Source organism: Triturus cristatus, chromosome 2_2 (assembly GCF_964204655.1).
Source record: "Triturus cristatus chromosome 2_2, aTriCri1.1, whole genome shotgun sequence".
NCBI lineage: Eukaryota > Metazoa > Chordata > Amphibia > Caudata > Salamandridae > Triturus > Triturus cristatus.
In genome coordinates, this window is record NC_140582.1 from 208119290 (window position 1) to 208141448 (window position 22159).

The 22159-nt window shown below is 45.6% G+C and overlaps 1 protein-coding gene and 1 long non-coding RNA gene across 9 annotated transcripts in view; one reads left to right on the plus strand and one right to left on the minus strand.

Moving 5' to 3' along the window:
• Positions 1-275: 275 nt before the first annotated feature.
• The window catches only part of LOC146862034 (uncharacterized), a 75490-nt gene continuing 53606 nt past the window's right edge, over positions 276-22159 (minus strand). Inside the window, exons 2-3 of the long non-coding RNA XR_014978082.1 lie at positions 564-612; positions 276-358 (exon numbers count right to left, since the gene is read on the minus strand). This is a non-coding gene — a long non-coding RNA (uncharacterized LOC146862034). The remainder of the gene's footprint in view (positions 359-563; positions 613-22159) is intronic.
• Positions 6022-22159, plus strand: part of TMEM150C (transmembrane protein 150C) — a 267221-nt gene continuing 251083 nt past the window's right edge. For 2 of the 8 annotated variants that reach the window (XM_085641227.1, XM_085641231.1), the window contains exon 1: positions 6022-6243. The gene's annotated coding sequence lies outside the window, so the exon portion shown is untranslated. Of the gene's footprint in view, positions 6545-22159 lie in introns of all 8 variants that reach the window. The other 6 variants (XM_085641229.1, XM_085641233.1, XM_085641230.1 and 3 more) reach the window with 5 other exon arrangements.

Sequence of the window (22159 nt, forward strand, 5' to 3'; positions counted from 1 at the left end):
ATGAGCCACCTGCAAAGAAAGTGAAATTTGTACAAGTGTACTTTGTAGGAGCACATAAGCCCGGCGTTTACACTCGGGGCGGGGGCCAACAGTGCTTAACCAATCCAGGCCCAAGAAATACAAAAAACAAAATTACAATTATGAAACACACATGATCACGCAGAATGCTATCACCAAACCATGCACAGCGCTCCCACCCATCACAAGTAGGACTTCACAAATATTTAGCATATGTGATAGTCATCTCCCCGGAAGTATACAGAAACCAAAACGTACCCATTCTGTGCAGCAGAAAGCATATATTAGTTGCCAGACGGCCCAATGGCTCTTCAACCAGCAGATTCTTTCCTCCGGGACTCTACAAAAGAAGAAAAAAGAGTTACAGCTGGCTTGGCTAGCCCTTCCCATGGCACCTGTCCCACATCACTGCCACCTCCCCCACTACGCCGCTTTAAAAACCACAGCACCCCCATGTGCCCCCTGGGCCCGCATGACCAGCTGGCCCCAAAAGAATGACACCTGGGCCTGCCACACACCGGGCACGCGGCGGGGACAAAACTTACCTGTGCTCTGTACCGGCTCTTCAACCAGCAGATTCTTTCCTCCGGGACTCTACAAAATAAGAAAAAAGAGTTACAGCTGGCTTGGCTAGCCCTTCCCATGGCACCTGTCCCACATCACTGCCACCTCCCCCACTACGCCGCTTTAAACACCACAGCACCCCCATGTGCCCCCTGGGCCCGCATGACCAGCTGGCCCCAAAAGAATGACACCTGGGCCAGCCTCACACCGGGCACGCGGTGGGCCCTACATTTCATTAATAAATAAAAATGGCCCCTGCGGCCCACCGCGTGCTCCTGTGCGGCGGGCCCAAAGAATGCCACCTGGGCCCGCCGCACACCGGGCACGCGGCAGGCCCAACATTTCATTATTTTTAAAAAATTGCCCCCGGGCCCCACCGCGTGCCCGAGTGCAGCGGGCCCAACATTTCATTAATTTAAAAAAATGGCCCCCGGGGCCCGCCGCGTGCTCCTGTGCGGCGGGCCCAAAGAATGCCACCTGGGCCCGCCGCACCCCGGGCACACGGCGGGCCCAACGTTTCATTATTACAAAAAACATTGCCCCCAGGGCCCGCTGCGTGCCCCGTGTGCGGTGGGCCCAAAGAATGCCACCTGGGCCCGCCACACACCGGTCACGCTCGGACCCAAAAACAAGAGAAGGAAGCACAGGTCAGGAGACCTACCGTCCTGGGAACCCCTCAGCCAGCCAGATTGATGAAGGAAGAAGAAGTAAGCAGCAGCAGGGCAGGTGAGGGGTGGAGAGGTGTAAATAAGCACCCCACCTCGCCTGTCTGCTGTGAGGACCTGAGGACCCCTCCTTCTATTGGCTCCATGGCGAGAGCCACCGGGCCAATAGAAGGGGTCGGATTTCGCGGGCAGATTTGCAAAAATCGCGGCATTTTGACAAAACTACCTATTTCGCGATTTTTTTGCAAATCGCAAAATCGGGAAATCCTGGAGGGTCTGTAAAAAGAAGTTGATACTAGGCAGTATACTGGATTTCTTCAGATCCCTGTCATGAGAAACAACAGGGCACATGTGCCATCTTGTTCCTAGTAACAAAATTGGATGGACTGTTTCTTCTAGTCTCGGTGTGAAATTTGTAAACCAGTTTCCTCATTCCATGCCCTTTAGAATGACCACCATTCAGTTTGTAATCCTGGTAATCTTGGATGGGGATTATCTGATGACACTTTACCTTCAAGATGCTTATTTTCAATTCTCCATTTATGACAAAAGACCGTCATTGCAGAAGTTTGTGGTGGATGGTCAACACTTTCAAATCAAAGCCCTGCCATTTGATCTGTAAATGGCTCTGTGAGTGTTCACGAATGTACTTGCTCCAGTCATGGTTAGTCTACATTTTGAGGTCTTTCAACTGTTTTTGTACTTGGACGACACGCTAATTTCATCCCCTTCACTTTCTAACAAACAAAGCAACATGATAGATGGAGTGCTGAAACTTTTCAACCACTCACCCCCAGTCATAAGATCTCAGTTAATCCATTGTTCTCTTGCTCTCTACGCCACCCCAGTTTGGACCCAGCCATATGCAAATCAGTCATGACCCTGCTCTTCATGGGGACAGTCCAGCCCGAACTTCCATGCCAGGTCCTCCATGGACCAGAAACAAGCATCCTGGGATGGTTTCGGGGTAACACCCCTCATCAGCCAGGCTAGCTTGAATACAGTGGCACAGCGAGCAAGGGGCCCACGCATGGGCATACCCATGGCCACATAGGGCGAACATAGCAAACACAACAAGATGATGGATGGAGTGTTGAAACCTTTCAACCACTCACCCCCAGTCAAGAGATCTGGGTTGAATCCATCATCCTTTTGCTCACTATGCCACCCCAGTTTGGAACCAGCCATATGCAAATCAGTCTTGACCCGGCTCAATCGTGGGAACAGTCCAACCCGAACTGCCAAGCCAGGTCCTCCCTCAACCAGAAACAAGCACCCTGGGACTACACTTTTCGTCCAGGTGGTATGGGTATACCCAGACGTGGATCCCTTGCTCGCTGTCCCACTGGAATAAAGCTAGCCTGGCTGATAAGGGATGTTACCCCGAAACCGGTTCTATGATGCTTGTTTCCAGTCCAGAGAGGACCGGCTTGGCAGTTTGGGCTGGACTGTTCCCATGAGGAGCACGGTCAAGACTGATTTGCATATGGCTGGGTCCAAACTAGGGTGGCGTAGTGAGCAAAAGACTGGGGGTGAATGTTTGATTCATTCAGCATTCTGTCCATTATTTGTTGCCATAGCACCTTATCTTTCTAAAACACAAGTTGGTAGAAGGGTGGAAAGAGTCAGTAACTGTCTTCATAACCTCGAATTTGTGTTGAAACTACAAAAATCTAAAATGTTCCCAGCTCAAGAGACAGTGTTTAATTGGCACTCTGGTCAACATGCTAAGGGGTGACTCTTTTTGTCAGAACCAAAGCTGTGACTTTTCAGGATAATTTACGGCATCGTCTTTCTGTTCCCTAAGTACCAGTAAGGCTCTAGCTCAGAGCCCAAGGTATAATAGCAGCTGCAAAGCAATAGATCCCGTGGCTTGTTGTCATCTAAAGACAATCCTCCATCACTAATCAGCACATATGTCCACAGGACTGAGAGGCACCAATTCCAGTCTCTCATTCGGTAGGCCAGGATTTACACGGATGGGTATTTCCAGAGAATCTTCAGAAAGGGGGTAATCTTCCTCTAGTTTCCCCAATTAATGTAGTCTTAACAACCAATGCAAGTCAGTGGGACTGGAGAGGCACATTGGTAGGAATGGTTGGGTTCTCTTCAGCCTTGGAAAGTATGAGCTGCAATTCTAAGAGCCTTTCAAGGGTTTTCTTTCCATTTCGACAGGAAAGCAGTGTTCGTCTAGACGACAACTAAGTCGCCAAACGTTACATAAATCAGAAGGAGGGGACCAGAGTAATATCCCTGGCAACTCTAGCTAAGTCAGCTTGTGCCTGGGCAGAGTTCCATGTGCTCTCCCTAAAAGCTGTGTAAATGCCAGAGGTGAACAACTTACATGCAGACAGCTTAAGCAGGAACATCCCGTCATCTGTAAATTTTCAGTGGAGGAGGGAGACTGTTCCAATGTATCAGGGATCTTCAGTTGTCCTTGACTGGCTCTGTGTGTGTTGCTATCCAGTGCTCACCTTACTCCATCCTGCTCGGTGACGTGGAGCGAGTAAGCATGGGGAGTGGATGCCATGTCAGTTCAATGGCCAGCAGGTCTTCTGTATGGGATTCCCCATTCAACCGCAGGGTGCTACAGAAGATATGAGGGAAGAAAGTGCCTGTTATTTTAGTTGCCTCATATTAGCATTTAGTTGTCAACTCTAATACAGCTGTTACCATCTTCCTTAGCATCCATCTCCTCTTTGTCATCTGCACTTACCTCAGAAAGCGCTAGAACTTTTGCACTTCACGACATGGAAAGTGAGAGTGTTGGGTTACAGAGCTTAGGTTGTATGAGGGAGCCTTCTACCCTGCCTTCATATTCAAATCACTGCAGACATTTTGGCAGTTGGTGCAGGTACAAGAGTTTGGCTGCAACATCTTGTGATCCCTTTAAAGTTTTGGATTGTTTGTGAGGGATTTCAAAAGGGTATTTACCCTTCAAACTTATATTTGAAATTGGCGGCAGCCTTTAAAGGTTTCAGAGCGCACTAAGGTGATATTTTGAAGGTTGGATATTTGGTGATAAGGCGGTTTAAAAGATTTAGGCTTTCAAAAGCAGTCATTCCTTGGGTATTTCCACCATAGGATTTACCCCCAGTCTTGAAAAATCTTCAAACCCCTCCCTTTGAACCTCTAGAATCTGCAGCTCTCCAATGGTTAACATCTGCAGTAGTGTTCCTGGTGGTGATCCCATCAGCAAGAAGATTGTGAGAAACAGGAGCTCTCCGCTTTTCCACTTTTCCTTATATTTGGTTTTTCCTGACAGGGTGGATATAAGAGGTTGCACTTCCTATTTTTCTGCTGTGATAAGATTCTCGTTCATGTTTGTCTTTGGGCCTTACCACTATCACAAGGAAGGACAAAAAGCTTTAGAGAGTCTGAGCCTATTTGCTTCTGAGGGGCCAGCTGGCTGGGGTAAAAGACCCCCAGCTTCAACCCAGAAAAGATGGGTGGAGTAAGCAATCGCACAAGCTTATACCTCGATGGGAGTTTAGATTCCAGCCAAAATTCAGGGGAGATCTACCAGAGGGTGGCAGTATCATGGGCTGAAGCGAAGGGGGATCCTCTCCTGGAGATCTGCCGGGCTGTGACATGGTCAGGCTCCGATACTTTCATAAAGAATTTAGGGTACGGAAATGCTTACGTTAATTTCGGTTCAGAAGTATTAAAATCTGTTATGAGGTGAATAACAGTTAAATAAAACAAAACACTTTATTTTTGCTCATTCTTTTGGTAAAGGATATGTATCTACGTCATGATTGCAGAACATGGAAAGCTTCATTATATCTTAACATCGTAAGGATTGTGACGGTGAGGATGGGTAAAAGGTTGATGAACCCAGTACTTACCAGTAATATGTTTTGAAGGGCAGGGCAGACTCACACAGCAAGGACTGTGACAGGGAGGACGGTGGATCCGGGTGACGAGGATAACTGGCGAGTAAGGGTTCAGCATTACCCACTCATAAAATTGATACAATTCTTTAAATTTCACAAGTGGATAAACCCACCGCACTCCCATCCTACCTGTTATTCTTTCTAATATATATTCAACATTTGGCCATGTGACCCGATGCCCAACAAACAATTCGGTGAACCTGGCTCCCATGATGACACGCTGAGTGGTTGGTCACCCTACCGATGCCTGGTGCAATTGGTATTTTTCGACAGGTGATTTTGTGGCCTGCAGTTTACTTTTTCGAAGTAAATCTGCAAAATATAGATGTCATCTACTATTGAGGTCCCAAACGTGTACTTTTAAACTCGCGAGACATTACAAAATTATAAAAGAACAGGCGTGCATTTGAGATAAATGCTCTGCGCAAAATAGACAAAGACCCTTCTTTACTATGTTCTCAGTGAAGTATTTAGTTTTATGCCAAGACCTTGAAGTGGCACATCAGCTTCAAATACACAATGAATGCTTCTTTTATTGACGTATCTTGTTTCAATATAACATTGGTTGTTTCGTTTTCATCACCAACTTTGAGCCAAGTGGCTATTGCATAATCGTTGTCCTTGGTCAGTTTGAGGAAAGGGGGGGGGGGGGGGCGCGTCGCATGGGAAGCCAATGAGAAGGGTTGGGGAATGAGGGAAAGTCTGGGAGCGAAAGAAGGGAAAGAAAAGAGGGAGGGGCAAGGGCATAAACGAGAAAATCGGGGAAAATTGGAAAGAGGTGCATGCACAGCGTAGAAAGAGAAGGAGGGGGCGTATGGACAGGAAAAGAAAGTGTAAGGAAAAGAGATATGCTAATGGCTAGAGAAGAGGGAGGAGGCGAAGAAGAGAAGGGGAAGAGAAACAGTCTGAGGCGGAGAGGGGATGGGCAGGCGAATTGTTTATGGGTAGAGCCGCAGGGAAGCAGGGGAGGAACCTGAGGCAGGCTGAGGAGGGTCCGACACCTCCCACCGCTTCCCTCCCCTTGCCTTCCCCACTGAGCCCCAGAGCGCCGGGTGTAGGCAGGATCAAGCGGCGGACCGTCCCCTCCTACTGACCCGCAGGTAAGCCCCACGCTCCTTTTCCTAACGCCACGGTAACCAGCCTCCGGGGCCAGGCGGCGGCGAGCGCCTCTCGGCCGCCTCTCCTCAGCCCCGCCGCTGCCCGCAGTGCGTGCGTGTGTCTGAGGTACCTTGATACTGCATCACACCGCGCTGCCGCATTCGCGCCGATGTGGCCCACCTAATCCCCTCACCCAGACCAGCCTCCCTCCGTCCTATGATTGATCATTCATGGCGCTCTGGTGGCCCAGGCTGTGCACTAGAGCCGACTCGCGTTGTGTGGATTTACCTCAGTCAAAAAGAGGTTAGTGGAATATACCACGTCTCCGTCTATATTCGGGTCTCTTTGCCACTGGTGTTTACTTCTCGCGGTGGGCACCGGAACGGTGTGTTTTCAGAGGCATCCTGCAGGTCTACAGCAGCAGGCTTTTTACAAGGCACTCTGAGGGGAATACCTGCCCAGCCGCTGCCAGGAAGGACGATACAAACACAAGCTGCCCGTCGTTTCATCCAGACGCACCTTGACAGCACAGGCTGCGTGTCTGCATTAAATGACACCGGCGTGGGAGAACGTGAACCGGTTGTTGGTCGGAGCACGAGCCCGCTCCCTTTCAGTGACGTAGCATACGTTCCATGGGCCCCAGGGAAAGCAAGGCAAATGGACTCCAAGACAGGCATTTGGGTAGTGAAATAAACCAACAATTAGGGTTCAGGGTCCCGGTGCCACTGCACGTGCTGCATCGCAGATAACTATCCCCTCGTTGTTGTTTGGCACATAAGTATGACCGTTGGCTCTGTAGTGCTTGCACCTTAAGGCTTCAGTTCCGCCATCACGAAAACCTCTAAATATTTTATATTCTTCTGTGAGTGGTTTGCGCGTGACGTTGGCTAATTTAGAAATACACACCATACTTTATCATTGGCAATGTGATGTCTCATAGCGCTCAGTGACGTACCAATTGGCTCAGTAGAAGAGCCAATACATATTTTGGTCTCATTTATAACCAGGGAAAGGGTGTAAGCCAGGGGCGTAGTGGCCAGGATAACGTTTCGCTAAAATAATATTTTAAGTATTTATTTTTCTGACCACATAGTGAGGGTTAGTTTAGTAGCGAGTGTGTGAATGTGCCTTTGTTATATGCAGAGGAGTGTCGCCTGTATGTGTGAGGTGTATTTTACAGCTGGGTAGACAGGCGTTTGATCAGATTGCCAAGGTATTCGGTGCTCTTCCAAAGCTAAGGATTTTTGCACAGAATTTAGAGAACGCCTGATGTCCTCTGTTGACAGGGCAGATAAACTATTGATATTGACTGTAGGAGTGCAAGACCATTTCTTTTCCCTGGCTGTCATGTGTTCATTAGAGTGCCTGAGGTAATTTGACCTGTGATTGGACAGAATGTTTGACAGTGCATGGTTTCTATGTTTTGTAGGCAAGGGATCGAACGAAAAGGGTTGTTTTTCATAATTATAGCAAACCTGTGTATTGTTATCTGAAAAGTCAGTAATTCTTTGGAGAGCTCGTTTTTTGTCTGTCTTTCACCCTGTTGGAACAAGTGCAGGAGAGTTTTGTATTTTTGTCTAGTTTTGGCTGGTCCCTGGCCCAAGGGCTGATGTAGGAAAGCTGCAGCTCCTCCCTGGTGAGCCAGTGGTGGACTTGGACCGTCCCACGCATTGGCATTCAGGGCCAAATTTGGTACTTTTCTATACCTGTATAAGGGGATATGATTTGGGTGTTTATCTCATCAAGTCTTGAAGATGCACCAAGATGGTTTTACTGACAGAAGTGACACAGGGCTACATCATCCCATCCTGAACTGAGTCTAGGTCCATAATACTTGCAAGCTCGAAGGAAGTTGGTGCGAAGTAAATTAGCACTAAGATTGCCTTGAGTGGGTTCTGAGAGCTTGTCCCTTGTACCAAAGAGTGATTTAGTTTAGCTGAATCCAGGTCCCTCAAAATGTGAATTTTATGCCAGCAGAGATCTGCATGCTTGAAACGGCACACTCAACCACTCCTAGGAAGCTTTGAATGTCGTGAGATGGAAATAAACGTTCTGAAGTGTCTCTGATGAATATTGGTGATACCACGTAGTTTTACAAAATAACTGGGGCATCTGCGATACAGAATTACATAATTGTGAACCTGTGGGAATTTACCACGACCCCAGACCCTGATGAGCAGACACAGTTTTGATTGGTATTGTTGGATGGCCGGTGTATGGAATAGATTTAAGCATTCCTTAATTTGTTTAAAAAAAAAAAAAAAAAGTACGTGCAGGGGCTTCCAGTTTTTCTTAGGAGCCTGTTGCCCGCATTGCTTAATGCCACGGTTGCCGAATATCAAGGCTGCCTGGTCTTGATTCCACCGTGACCTCATCCTTCTTTCTTCTACCCCTTACCCTTCTTGTCTCTCTATCTCAGTCTAACTTGTTCTTTTCATCCTGGCTTTCAACACTTTTTCTCTATTTTCGACTTTCTTTTCCACCTATTTTCTGCCTTTCTAAGTCTTGCACTGTCTCAAAGTCTGATGATGGAAAAAGTAAGTCTTGGTCACCAAAAATGTGGCCAGTACCTTCCACCTGCACAAATTAAGCACTGCTCTCAGGTGATGAATTTCTTAAGCTTGTTTCTGCACAGTAGATTGACTCTCCATAAACTGCTATGGCTCACGTGACCGTTCTCCAGTGTCAGACCTGAATTTCAGCTTTGGTGGTCTCCCGAAAACAGCATCCATCTGCTCTGGATTCAGCTGCTGCTACAAGTGCAGAAAATGCAGATAGTTCCAAACTGAGGGACACTCAATATATCTTGACCAATTAGATCACAGTAGTCCTTAGATTTTCCACTTAATTTCTTTATTAATTTGTTTCTTTTATTTCTTCAAAACAGCCAGCGTGTTTCATTTTCAATGAACTTCTTCAGGGCCAGTAGTCATTCTTAAGGGTATGATCCTGTAAAGTAAGCCATTCAGGTAAATGTAACGTTTCATCAGTTAAATTCAGTAAATTAGATGATTGGGCCCCAAACTTGATTAGTTTCTCATACAGCATAAAGAGTACCTGGATCCAGTGTTCAGTCGCTCCCCCTCGTGTTAAAGACGGCATTGTCCTCCTATGCTGGAGATGCGATGTTGCAACATCCAGGATTCAAAGCTTCCCACTTTAATTAGAGCAGTTATCCTCTTATGCTTAAGTAAAGGCCTTCAGCGATATTGTTTGAGGTAGAGGATCTACTTTCTCACTTCAGGCTTCAATTGGTGCACAAATCGCATAACTAATAGGGCCCTGGTGGTCAGCAGACCTCTCTATTTTATGTAAATAGAGGAGCGTCCTTACAGGAGATTTGTGGTGGCAGGTTGTTTTCATCCAGATTGTTTTAATCCCGGGATTCATTTTACCTGCCTTGTATGTAATGGCTCCGGCAGTGTGAAATGTGGTTTCACAAGGTTGTGGTAACGGTGCGGTATGCTTGCAAGTTGATGACAGATTGAGCAGTAGTATGTGCTGTTGATTGTGTTTCTGTCCTACACCTTTAGGCCTGGGAGAGGTTGTAGTTATCGCCACCGTAATGTTCTAGTGTTTTTTTCTGGTGATAATAATGGAATGCCAAGTAGTGTAGACCATGGCTGTTGTGCACCGGCATTGGGTTTTTCAATTGAGTACTGTGAAAGCCCTTCCTGCAAGACTTCTGCATAATTTCAGCAGTTGTGATTAGCAGCCACTCTGTAAACGACCTACTCCGAAATATCCTGTTTTGAACTGTAATTAATACATTGACTTAAGGCAGTATTTTTTTTTAGCTTGACACCATGGAGAGACAGAACGGGTGTACATGGTGTCAAATGAATCACTATTAACGCTTGATGCACTCCAAGCCACAATGCTGCCTCTACACTTTTTAGGTTTCCCCTGCACAGCACTTGCGCTGTGCTTTTGAAATCTATTTTTTAATATAAACGTAAAAGAGACTTACATCCCGCCTCCTCTCTTTCCTGGCTGCTCATTAGTGCCACTTCCCTTTCCTCCATTTCTATTGGCTGTAGCATATTTTCCGGCATTTACCAATGCTTGTTCCCTGTCTGCTTCTCTTATCAGTGTACGGCGCCAAAATACTGTTAACATCCGCTTTGGTGGAACTATATTTTCATAAAGTTTTGCCTTAATAAAGTTTTGCCTTTTACTCTTGCAGCATATTTAGATAACAATTTATCACCCTGAGAGATTTGGTGATTTGCATAGAATCACAGGTTGTTACACAGCACCCCGAGAGTCAAACCGGGATCCCCAGCTCTCAAGTCAGTAGTTCTGGCTGCTGCGCCACATCCTCTCCACTCCCGTGCTATCCTCTCCACTCCCGTGCTATCTGTCAGGGAGCTCCTTCCTTTTGCCGGACGATGATTGATGAAAACAGCTCTTTATTCATTACATACGCAAAACCGATGCATTACCAATGCTTGTTAATTTTTTAGGTTGAAGCCTACCAGACTGGGCAGCTGTCTGGTTTGCTAAAGACATCTTGGAGACATTCAGAAAGCTTCCTTGGGAATACATTCCACCTATTGCTTACCATTCTCTTTGTGGTTTGTAACTCACATTTTCTGGCTATTTGCTGGCTTTATTTATTTTCGGGTGTCCATCCCTCCCAAGGAGCAAAGCCTTTTCAGACCAACTCCCCTGGTATTCTTTCTTGCATGTGTGCTCCTTTCTGTAAGCAGGCCTGTAAATCTTGTTCTCACCTTGTTACATTTTCTGTGTATTCAAAGACAGAGGTCAAATGTCAGGCTCTGTCTCTGAGGTAGCTTGGTGTTTTCTTTTTTTCTTCTGACTTCAAAGTGAGGAGATTTCTTTGATAAACCTACTGGATACTGGGGTAAGAAAGTTTTTTTTTTCTAGCACTCAACATCATTTAAATGAACTGTGTACGTATTTCAGAACATATCAGATTTAGGAATGCACAAATAAAGCATCTTTTTTTGTTAATTCTGAAGTGTGTGTGAAGTGTGTTTCAAACAAGTACTTCATATGATCAAATCAATACATTAGGTGATGCCATTTCCACACATTGTTTATGCGCTGTATATTTTTATTTGTAAAACTGTTTGCCTGTGCAAATGTAATGGTCATTTCAATAAAAAATGTTTCTGTAAGAGCAATGTTCTACAACACCATGCATACTTCATTTCATTCTACTCTACTTTGAATCACGTCATGCAACTGCACTCTACTCTGCACCACTGTACTCTACACCCCTACACTCTTTGCCATTGCACTCTGCACTACTCCAGCCTAGGCCACTCCATTCTACTCTGCACAACTCAAGTTTACGCCACTCTGCAACGCTGCACCCTACTCACTGCACTGTATGCTAATACACTCTACGCCAATGCATTTTACTCTGTAACACTCAACTCTACGCCCTTGCACTCTATGCTAGTCCACTGTACACCACTATAATCTACTCTGCACCACTCCAATCTACACCACTTCACTCTACTCTGAAACAGTCTACTATATGCCACGCCACTCTATGCCACTGCACTCTACTTTGTACCACAGCGCTCTATGCCGCTGCTCTCTATGCCACTCTACTTTACTGCATTCTAGGAAACTCTTCTCTGCAACATTGCACTTGTGTCCACTGAACTCTACGCCACTCTACTCTTCATCACTCCACTCTAAGCCGCTGCAATCTACCCCACTCTTCACCACTGCACTCTTCACCACTGCACTCTTCACCACTGCACTCTGTACCACTGCACTCTGTACCACTGCACTCTGTACCACTGCACTCTGTACCACTGCACCGTACTACGCACCACTCTAATCTACGCCACTCCATTTTACGACACTACATTGTACGCCACTGAATTCCATGCCGCTGCACTCTATGCAACTACACTCTTTGTCACTATAGTCTGCAACACTCGATGCCAAGGCACTATACACCAGGCCAGCCTACTCTATGCCACTCCACTGCACTCTACTCTGCAGCACTCGACTCTACGCCACTGAACTCTGCACTACTCTACTCAACACCACTCTACTCAATGCAGTCTATGCCAATTCACTCTACAACACTGCACTCTATGCACCTGAACTCTACACTGCTCTTCTCTGCACTGCTACATTCTATGCCAATGCCCTCTATGCCACTGCACTCTACACCACTCTACTCTGCATCACTCCACTCTATGCCACTGCACTCTGTAGCACTCCACTCTGCACCACTGCACTCTATGCCTCTGCATTCTACGGCACTATATCCTGCACCACTCTACACCATTGCACTCTGTACCGCTCTCTTCTACTCGGCACCACTCTACGCGACTGCACTCTACAGTGCAACACTCTAATTTATGCCACTGCATTCTATGATGCTGAATTGTATGCCACTTAATCCTATGCCACTGCACTCTACGCCACAGTACTCTGCAATACTCCATGCCAATGCATTCTACACCAGTCCACTCTACACTATTCCACTGTACGCCAATTTTCGCAACTCCACTTTATGCTTCTCCTATACACAGCACTCTGTGCCATTCCACTCTTCACCATTCCACACCACTCTCCTAAACGTCACTAACTTTTAGCCATGTTGAACAGCAGCCATAACACTTTGGCAAAGCCAATAGCTCTTGCAAAGGCAAGAACTGTTGGCTTTGACAATGCTTGTTTTATTTGGCCACTGCTTCGAACGCGTGAACAAATTTCAAGTCGACATACCAATGTACACTAAGAATACATAAATTACCATTGAGGTTCCTGTAGAACAAAATATATTGGAAGGTCTCTTAAGACCCAGAAAAAGTGGCTTCCCAGTTCAACACATGTATGAGTAGCTTCGCTCACCGGATGCAGATAAACTGTTTGAAGCTGAACTTGGAAAAAACTGAGGTGTTGCTATTTGGTAACAACGCCTCTTTCTGGAGCAACTCCTGGTAGCCATCAGGCCCCTTCCATCCCCAGTGCAGAAGGCCAAAAAAATGGGGGTAGTTTTTGACAACAAATTTGCCATCATAGAGCATTCAAAACAGGTTACATGTTTCTGCTTTCTTATTATTACAATTCTTCTTTTTTTTTTTTTTTTTTGAAAACTTTATTTACGGTTGAAACAGAAAATATTACAAAGATCTCGGTGGTGTGTACAATCAATTTCCATGTAGGAGACACATTATGACAATTCCGTTCCATAGTCCACAAAGAACACATAAGCAAAGCTCCGGGCATCAAGGCCCTGTCAACCATCACAGCATTTCCACCCCTCGAACCCAGCCAGGAATACCCCGGACCATTAGAGCTAAGGAAAACAGTTATATCGGCTCTGGTCATTTCTAAAATAGATGATTTTAATGGCCTATATGTAGGCTCTCAAACACGCCTCCTTAGCAAATTGTAGACACTTCAAAATGCGGCTGCCAGAGGGCTGATGAATCTTCCAAAATTCTGTTCAGCCTCCAAAGCCATCAAAGAACTGCACTGGCTTCTTATTAAGGAACAAATGCAGTTTAAGGCCGCGTGCTGGGTCTAGAAGGACCTGCATCAGGTCCGTCCTTGCTTTCTGCAGCGCATCTTCTAATGATACTCTCCTTCTTGTACCTTTTTGGTCTGGAACTGTTAAGAAAGAACTTGTCTCCTCAATAAAAAAATCACTTTGGGGAGGCATGCATACGTTTTTCTTACTCCACCTCTAAATGGTGGAATTATCCTCCCAGTCATCTAAGAGCTTAGCCTAATCTTTTGAAGTTTTAGTGAGGATTTCAAAACCTAGCTTTTTAGCTCTCTAGTCGAAATCTCCTTAATTTCCTAAGTATCTTTTTTAGGTCTGGTTCCCAGGCTAAATAAATTACATACCCTCACTTTCACTCAGTTTCCTCTTTGGTTCAATTGATACTAGCGCCAAGAAGCCATATGGTATTCGCACACTCTATAAACTCATTAACCATAACTTCAGCTCTTCTTAGTTGCACCGACCGTGAATTTGCCCCAGCTGGTTAAGGCTGAATGGCAAAAAAAACAAGCATTAGCAAAGGCAACAGGTCTCGTTGACATTCACTTTTGGCATTGCCATTGCTTATCTGTCCATTGTTTTTTTTTTTTAAAAAGAGCATTCCAAGAAGTTGCCTGTGCATCTGCACACACAAATGTCCATCTGGAAATGGTTTAAAATCCATGAATAGAGTGTTAACATGCCAGTATGGAGGCGGGTAGTGGTAAGCACGCAAGGCGGCTAGGTGGGCATAGGGAGTTGAGTGGGATAATAAACCATAAACTGAGTGGAAGGCCTGAAAAGTTTAGGGAAGGACACGAAGTTAAGCACTGACAGAGAAAATAGTTCCTCAGGCACAGTGTTATGACTTCAGCAGTGGAAGGATGCAACACATCCGATCAAAACAGCGAGACGGAAAGGCTTCTTAGTTGGGACTAATTCAAGAAGCCATCAAAACAGGTGCAGGGAATTTAGATAGATGTTAAAGTCAAATAAACCACGAGCAAGGTGCAGACGCAAAACCTTTGCTATTACTATATTGGCTACAATAGGTCTCTGGCTACAGACTGCTGAAGATGTATGTTTAGAAGACCTAAAAACGGGGAATTTCTTATTCGTATGGGAAAATCACCCATCATATTATAATTGCTTCTGGGACAAATTGCTTCCAGGCGCGTATAAAATAAAAAATATTTTAATGCTGCTCGACAGGGATATGTTTTTAAAAACTCAAACCAGTGTGGTTGTTACCCATTGTTTGGCCCAATTCAATTTCTAGAAGATCATCACAAAGCATTAATTTTTGAAGCTGTAATAAACTTCCATCTAGCCTATAGCAAATCGTTATATGCTAGGCTGCCTACTCAAAACTGACATAAATTGCTCCCTGTCCGTGTTTTTAAAAAGCGATGAGCTTGTCTCGCGGAACAGAAAAAGCCACTACTTTGGTGTCCCTTCAAAGACGAATCCTATATAAATTGTCTCCTGCCATTGAGTAGTCTCATAATATGGCACCTGCATGCCGTAGTGACTCCAGTCCATAGTTTATGCACTAAGGCAGCGTCACCGAAGGTCCAGTTAAGGATTATTTCAGGGCAGTTCCCAATAAATTGAAATCCCAGTGTGGTCATCAACTCTAAATCCAAGCTTGTTAGGCATGGAATGGCCTTCCGGGAAAGGTACAATCTCTTCCTTCTGAGGACATACCCTGGAAATGCACAGCAAACTGTTCCTTCACACTTTTAAAGGGAATATACACAAAACCCTTTAATGGAGTGAATGTGAATGAATTTCTTCGCAGACAAAAATTTTTGTTTTGTTCTGTTGCACTAATCCACCAAGCTTATAAATGTGGATTGTCGGCTACCAGCCATTTCCTAACTTGTTGTGAATCAGGTACTTTTTTGTTTGTGATCAGAGTCTTGTGGTTGCTCTTTATACATGTTTTTTTTGGATGAATGTAGCTGACCTTCGAGCTGGTGACAAGTCATTTAGAAGCAGAAAGAAGACCGAACAGGCCAGGATGTTCTTTTTGTCGCGGTGGGTGGTGTGGTGAGAGTGTTTGTGCAGCTTGCTTGTGCCAGAAAAGGCGGCTGATCTGCCTTCCATTATTTTTTATATGAAGCACGAGGCTTTTAAAGACTTCTTGTAGAGTGAGCAATTGCCTGTGGTTTCTTTGTTCAGTCCTGACAGGTAGTTGTTGTACATCATGTATTTTTGTAGACATGTTAGACTTTTAACAGACCTTGCTGGCTCCGGAAGATGCGCCTTTATTATGTTTGTTTTTCTGTTCACTTTGATTACTGGACTTGCTACAGCGTTTTGTATCCTAGAGTGGTTGATTAGAATGTTTGGCATGAAAAGTTATAAATGTCACAGTACTTCATTTTAGTACCAATGTTAGCTGAGGTGATGGCGTTGTGATTCGTTTCTTAAAGAGATTGCCACAGTCTCAGAAGTTTTAACAAATAGGGTTTTGTACACAGACTACTTTGTCAATTTGGCGTTCCCTGGTGAAGAAAGAATAGTAGAAAGGATTTGTAGAAAAATTAATTTTTGCTTAAAGCGTGGAAACTTAATTTCTGACTAGAATGAGAGAGACTTAAATAGCATGAATACATTTGCTCTGCCTCCTCCATTCTAAGCAATGAGGTTCGTCTTGGTGTGTTTGTGACTCAGCCAGTTGTCCATTACCCAATTATTGATAGGATGAAGATTTTACTGAGGATGGTGGTGTCCACTGCCAGGTTTGTCATTGAGAGGTGAAAGGTTTGTGTGGTTGAAAACCCACACCCACGAACAAAAGTAAATTGTGACGATAGAGAGTACTTCCGGTATGCTCAAGTCTACCATGCGCTGTGTTCGGTTTTTCCAGACGTTGCTGCTATCCCCGAGTACTCCCCACTGGAGGATAGAGTGTTGGATGGCTACGTGCCCGACAGCACTATTTCTCTGATTTATAAGAAACTCATTAATGATCGCGCGGACTTGCTGCTCCGTCTGCGGGACGCTTGGACAGGCGATGGCTTGGAATTGGACGACGAGGACTGGGTATCGGCGGTGGCCTCCCCGAAAGAGGTGGCGATCCCGGCCCGCTTACGATTCGTACAGCTGAAGATCCTTCATAGAGTGTATGTCACGGGGCCCGGTTTGCTGCGTATGGGTTACTCGATGGATGGACAGTGTAAGCGTGGATGTGGCCTGTCGGGTACCTTTCACCATATCTTATGGGAATGTTCGGAGGTTGTGCGATTTTGGAACGGTATCCACACCGTAATGGAGGAGGTCACGCACGTTGCTCTGTTGCCAGAGGCTAGGAGGTGCTTGTTGAATGTCTGGGAACTGAATGATTGTAATGCGGCACAGACGCAGTGGGTGACCTTGGGGTACATGGTGGCTAAGCGTAACATTGCACAGCTGTGGGGCTCCCCGAGGCCGCCCACGATCGAGGTATGGAAGGAGAATATGGACTGGTGTATGTTTAGGGAAAGGACGGTGTATGTGGCGAGAGGCAAGCCAGGGAAGTGGGCTAAGGTATGGGGTCCATGGAATTTATATCGAGGACGTATCTGCACCCCGCCTCTGCCATTAGAGATCGATATTGCTTTGTCCCCCTAGCCACGCATTCCGCGGGATGGTGTGAGATGTGTTCCATGCTTTGTTCTCCCGTTGCCCCCCTCTACCGCTTCCAGACAAGACCTGCTTTGGACACTGTACGTTATCCCCCCTCCTGGGAAGAGCACGCTGCTATTTCAGACTCTCATTGCCTTGAGTGTGTTTTATATTTAATAAAAAATGAAACTGTTTATTCCGAATGCTCCTGGCCTATGGCCACGGCCTGTTACATGTGCTCACGAACTGCCGGGAGCTTTGCCTCTGGATCATTTGAATGTGTGGCGTTGCACTGCGGGCCCTCAGGCTCTATAGCGGCCGGCCCTGGTGGTTGTAGGCCCTTGTCTGTATTTTATTGTGTATCAACGGTTTCTAATAAAAAGTTTAACAAAAAAAAAAAAGTAAATTGTGGATTGGTTACCCATTCAACCAGCTGGGTGAAATGTCCCAAATTAAGCTACGAAAAATTCCAGGGGCATCTTGCAACAGATTACCAATGTCATTCCTTGCCATTGGAGTCTTTTGCTTGCCGTCCCTGTTTTTATTTAATTACTGGAATTTCCTTTTTTTTCCCCCCACTGGATAAATATATTCTGTTCAAAATCTTTTACGCTGCAACTGGATTCAGTAGAAACCATTTGATAACTTGTCAAATGAAATTTCCATAATTTTTTACATTATCATAAAATGGGATATACCTTATTTAGTGGCTGTCGCAAACTGTAATCTACCCACTCAAAAATATTCTGTTTTGCATTATAACGTAGTTTTGATGTACGATAATATTTCTTGAGCTGAAGTGACATAATTCATAGATAGCCTAATCATTTGAGAGCTTAATAAGCAAGGCAACTCGCATTTACTTGTACTAGATCGAGTTTCTACTTCACAAACAGATTTAAAAAACAAAAAGTGAGTATGTTGAATCGTGTAAATTGTTAATGCCATATATACTCATAAAGCATGAATTTTAACCCATTTATATCAAAATGTTAATTCAATGAATGATTACTCTAATATTTACATGACATTTTTAGTAATTCTATAGTTTTTAAGGTCCTATTACTCTACAGTTGTGCAGAATGTCAATTTCAATTTTCGCTAAATTGCCAAGCATTTCTGAAAAGTATCATTAGGAATGCTGCAAGATGCGCAGATTAAACCCGGAACTTCCGAAATGTGTGACTGGACGGGACTATTTTTCACTATGGCATTGGGGAGGTTTTTCACTGTGTTGAGTAAACTAATTATATAAGACAATTGACTCATGCCCGGTGTGAATGTTGGTATTGTACCACCAGAAGCAGCGACTTGTGTTTTTTGGCAGTGCATTGCCTACCGGCATTGTAACCGGGTGACAGGGGATGGGCGCGTCCGGCCTCAGTGCCCCTGTATCCCTGGCCCTGTAGCTACCACAGAAGTCTCTCTGCCTGTGGAGCTCCTTTTACTTGGGGCAGGCCCATTCAAATGAGCCCCCCCCTTGCGCGTTTGCAGGCGATGCCATCTTCTGTGAGATTATATGTGTGACAGACACAACTGACACTGGAAAAAAACATAAGGCAGACTTTTGCTGGCCACCTCGTGGACGGCGTCAGCAGGGGGAACAGGGAGGTCCCCTGGAGAAGAAGATGGATGTCTATGGGTCGCAGTTAGCGGCGAGCGAAACGAGCAGTCTTCGTAATTCTCAAAATTGTCTGGTTTATTCTGCATGCGAAGTGGCAGGCCCGGCTCCAGGAAATTTTATTTGGGTGGGCCACTGCTGGTCCGATTTATCGCTTATGTATCTAGCCAGGCCTGCTTCTGGGCCCGCTTTTATCTCTCCTTAGTCTTACAAGGCCCAGTAAAACGCACTCTTTTCCAAGTCTCTTTCTAAATGTTATCACTCTCCAAAAGTGTTTTGTCCATGTAATGTCCCTTTGATGGGAAGAGGAGGTTTCTAAGGTGGGAGACTCAGGCAAGTGACACTACTCAGGCTCCTTCTGTGCGAGCCTTCAGGCAGAAACCCTCTTCATTACTACCTCCACCTGACCCCTAATTCTGCAGCACACTCCCTTACAGGCTTGATTATCCACTTTTCTACCACCCCTCTCCATTACACCTTATCTCACAGCTGACCGTGGGCCCCAGCCCAATATCAGCCACCATTCAGTTCCACTTTCATTATTCCCAGTAGGAAACAATAGTAAAATCACCTTCAAACTTAAAACATTGAATATAGCAGTGAATGTAATTAGCACACACTTTAAAGTATGCTCCACAGTTGTCCTAATCACCTGGTTGCTAATTAAATAATCGAAAACAGAAAGGCCATGACAGGGCCGGCTTTAGTGCTGGCGTGGAAGTCTTTTTTGGCGCACCTCCACCAATGACCTCTTCCTCTGTAGATAACTTAACTACCACCCTCCAACATTGCTCTTCATCTCTCCGTAGCCCCTCCCCGTCATGGGCTCCTCCTCCGATTCCCTCACTACCACCCTCCACCAGCGTCCCTCATGTCTCCGTAGTTACCCCCACCCCATGACTCCCACATTGGATTCCCTCACTACCACCCTCCACTGGTGCCCCTCATCTCTCTGTAGTCCCCCCCCCCCCACCCCATGACCTCCCCCTCAGATTCCCTCACTGCCACCCTTCACCAGCGCCCCTCATCTCTCCATAGCTCCCCCCACCCCATGACCTCCTCCTCAGATTCATTTACTGCCACCCTCCACTAGTGCCTCTCATCTCTCTGTAGTACCGCCACCCCATGACCTCCTCCTCGGATTCCCTCACTGCCACCCTCCACTAGTGCCCCTCATCTCTCTGTAGTTCCCCCCCACCCCATGACCTCCTCCTCTGACTCCCTCACTGCCACCCTCCACTAGTGCCCCTCATCTCTGCGTAGCCCCACCCCCACCCCGTGACCTCCTCCTCGTATTCCCTCACTGTCACCCTCCGACAGCACCCCTCATCTCTCCGTAGCTCCCCCGTCCCCTTGACCTCCTCCTCGGATTTCCTCACTGCCACCCTCCACCAGTGCCCCTCATCTCTCCGTTGCCCCTCTCTCATATCCATTTCATTTGTTGTATAGCGCTACTCATATCAGTGTAGGGTGTCACAGTACTTTACATAACAGCACACATTATACAGAGACAATAAATCAGTCTACGGGGAATGTCACATAAGCCATTGAGGATTACAATGTGTAAAAATCACAAGTCATCCATACCATATATTTTACGAGGGTTTGGTCTGGAGAAGCACAAACTCAGGATTTAAAGAGTACTCCAGTGGTTTGGGGTTGGCTTTACTGATAAAAATGTATAACTGCCCGAACAAACTCCTTTTAGCTACATTAAAATAATGAAAGACTGGAGAAGTTCTAACTATATCACAACACAAAAAAGCGAAGTTTGTATGCAGCACTTTGATGACAGTTCATAGGTTACTGTCCTATGTTAGGATAGTAATTTCTGAACAAGTAACACAAGGATATCTGTGACAAAGGCAGTAACCCACTGAGCTATCCCCATAAAATTCAGTTTATCAGCAATCAAAAACTACCAACAGACAAATGGTTGCTCTGCAGCAGGATCATAAATCACCAGTTATCTGATTTTTTATTTTTATTTTTATTGTTGTACATCGGTGGCAGATTAACTGCGAGGGCCAAGGCTCATGTTTGGGTGGGCCAGGCTCATGTTTGGGTGGGCCAGGCTCATGTTTGGGTGGGCCTGGCCCACCCGGCCCACCCTCTAGAACCGGGCCTGCGAAGTGGTATTGTGGCTGATCAGCTGCGCCTGCGCAGTGGGTGGGAAAAAAGACCAAAGCCAAAAGAACAGTTGGTTTTAGAAGCACAGTGAGGGGTCGGGCAATGTATTTACCTCAATGGCAGCTGCATTCAGGTAAATACATTTTCAGACCTGAGGGTGTTCTTCAGCAGAGTCTGCAGCGAAGTCTGAGCACAAGGCCTGCCTGCAGATCTATCCAGGTGCTGCACGCAGGCCCCCGTGCTGCGAAAGTTGCTTTGAAAGCATTCTTGGTGACTGGCAAGTCCAATTAACTTAATGTAATTACCTTTAAGATAATTACAGTGTGCCTCCCCTGACAGTGCTCAACAGCAAAACAATTCCTTGCTCTGTGCATCCCTCACTGCAAGAACGAGGGATTCTTGTTCTTCAGGGTATTTATTCCCCCCTTCTTTTTTTTTTTTTTAAATTCAAGGCATGCAGATGCACAACCAGAAACTGCAGAGTTGCCTGCATATTTGCATCCATGGCTACCACCAGAAGTAAAGCAACTGACAGCCTCTCCTCCTCCCTTCTACCCCCCTCATGCACCCAGCCACAGAGCTGCCACCAATTTAGCTTTCGTAATGTCAGGGCCCACAATCGGCACTCCAAGAAAAGGTACCCCCTCCTATTGTGGGATTGGTGTAAAAAGTAATCCCTTTTCATCAGATTTCACAAACCATGCAGTAAAAGACACACACACCCTCCACTGTTAGAGCAGTATGTACTATAATTTAGGCCATTCCAGTTTTGTTTGGTAACATGCATGGGCGCTCTTTAAAGGAAGGCATTTTGTTTCTGTTTTACACGCCCAGTTCATTCAACATACCTAATTTGCAAACATTGTTGGTGAAGAGTTTGATTCCATCAAAATCTGAACAACTGTATTCTCCATGCCAAACCAATTTTGGTAGCTGTTTGATACTTCACAGCAAATCCTCCAGGAACTATAAGGACAATGATTTTACTTCCATTTACTAACTGCCCATATCTAATTGTTATTTTCTAACTAACTTTTTTGTAATAGTAAGTGTGGAAATGGCAACATAT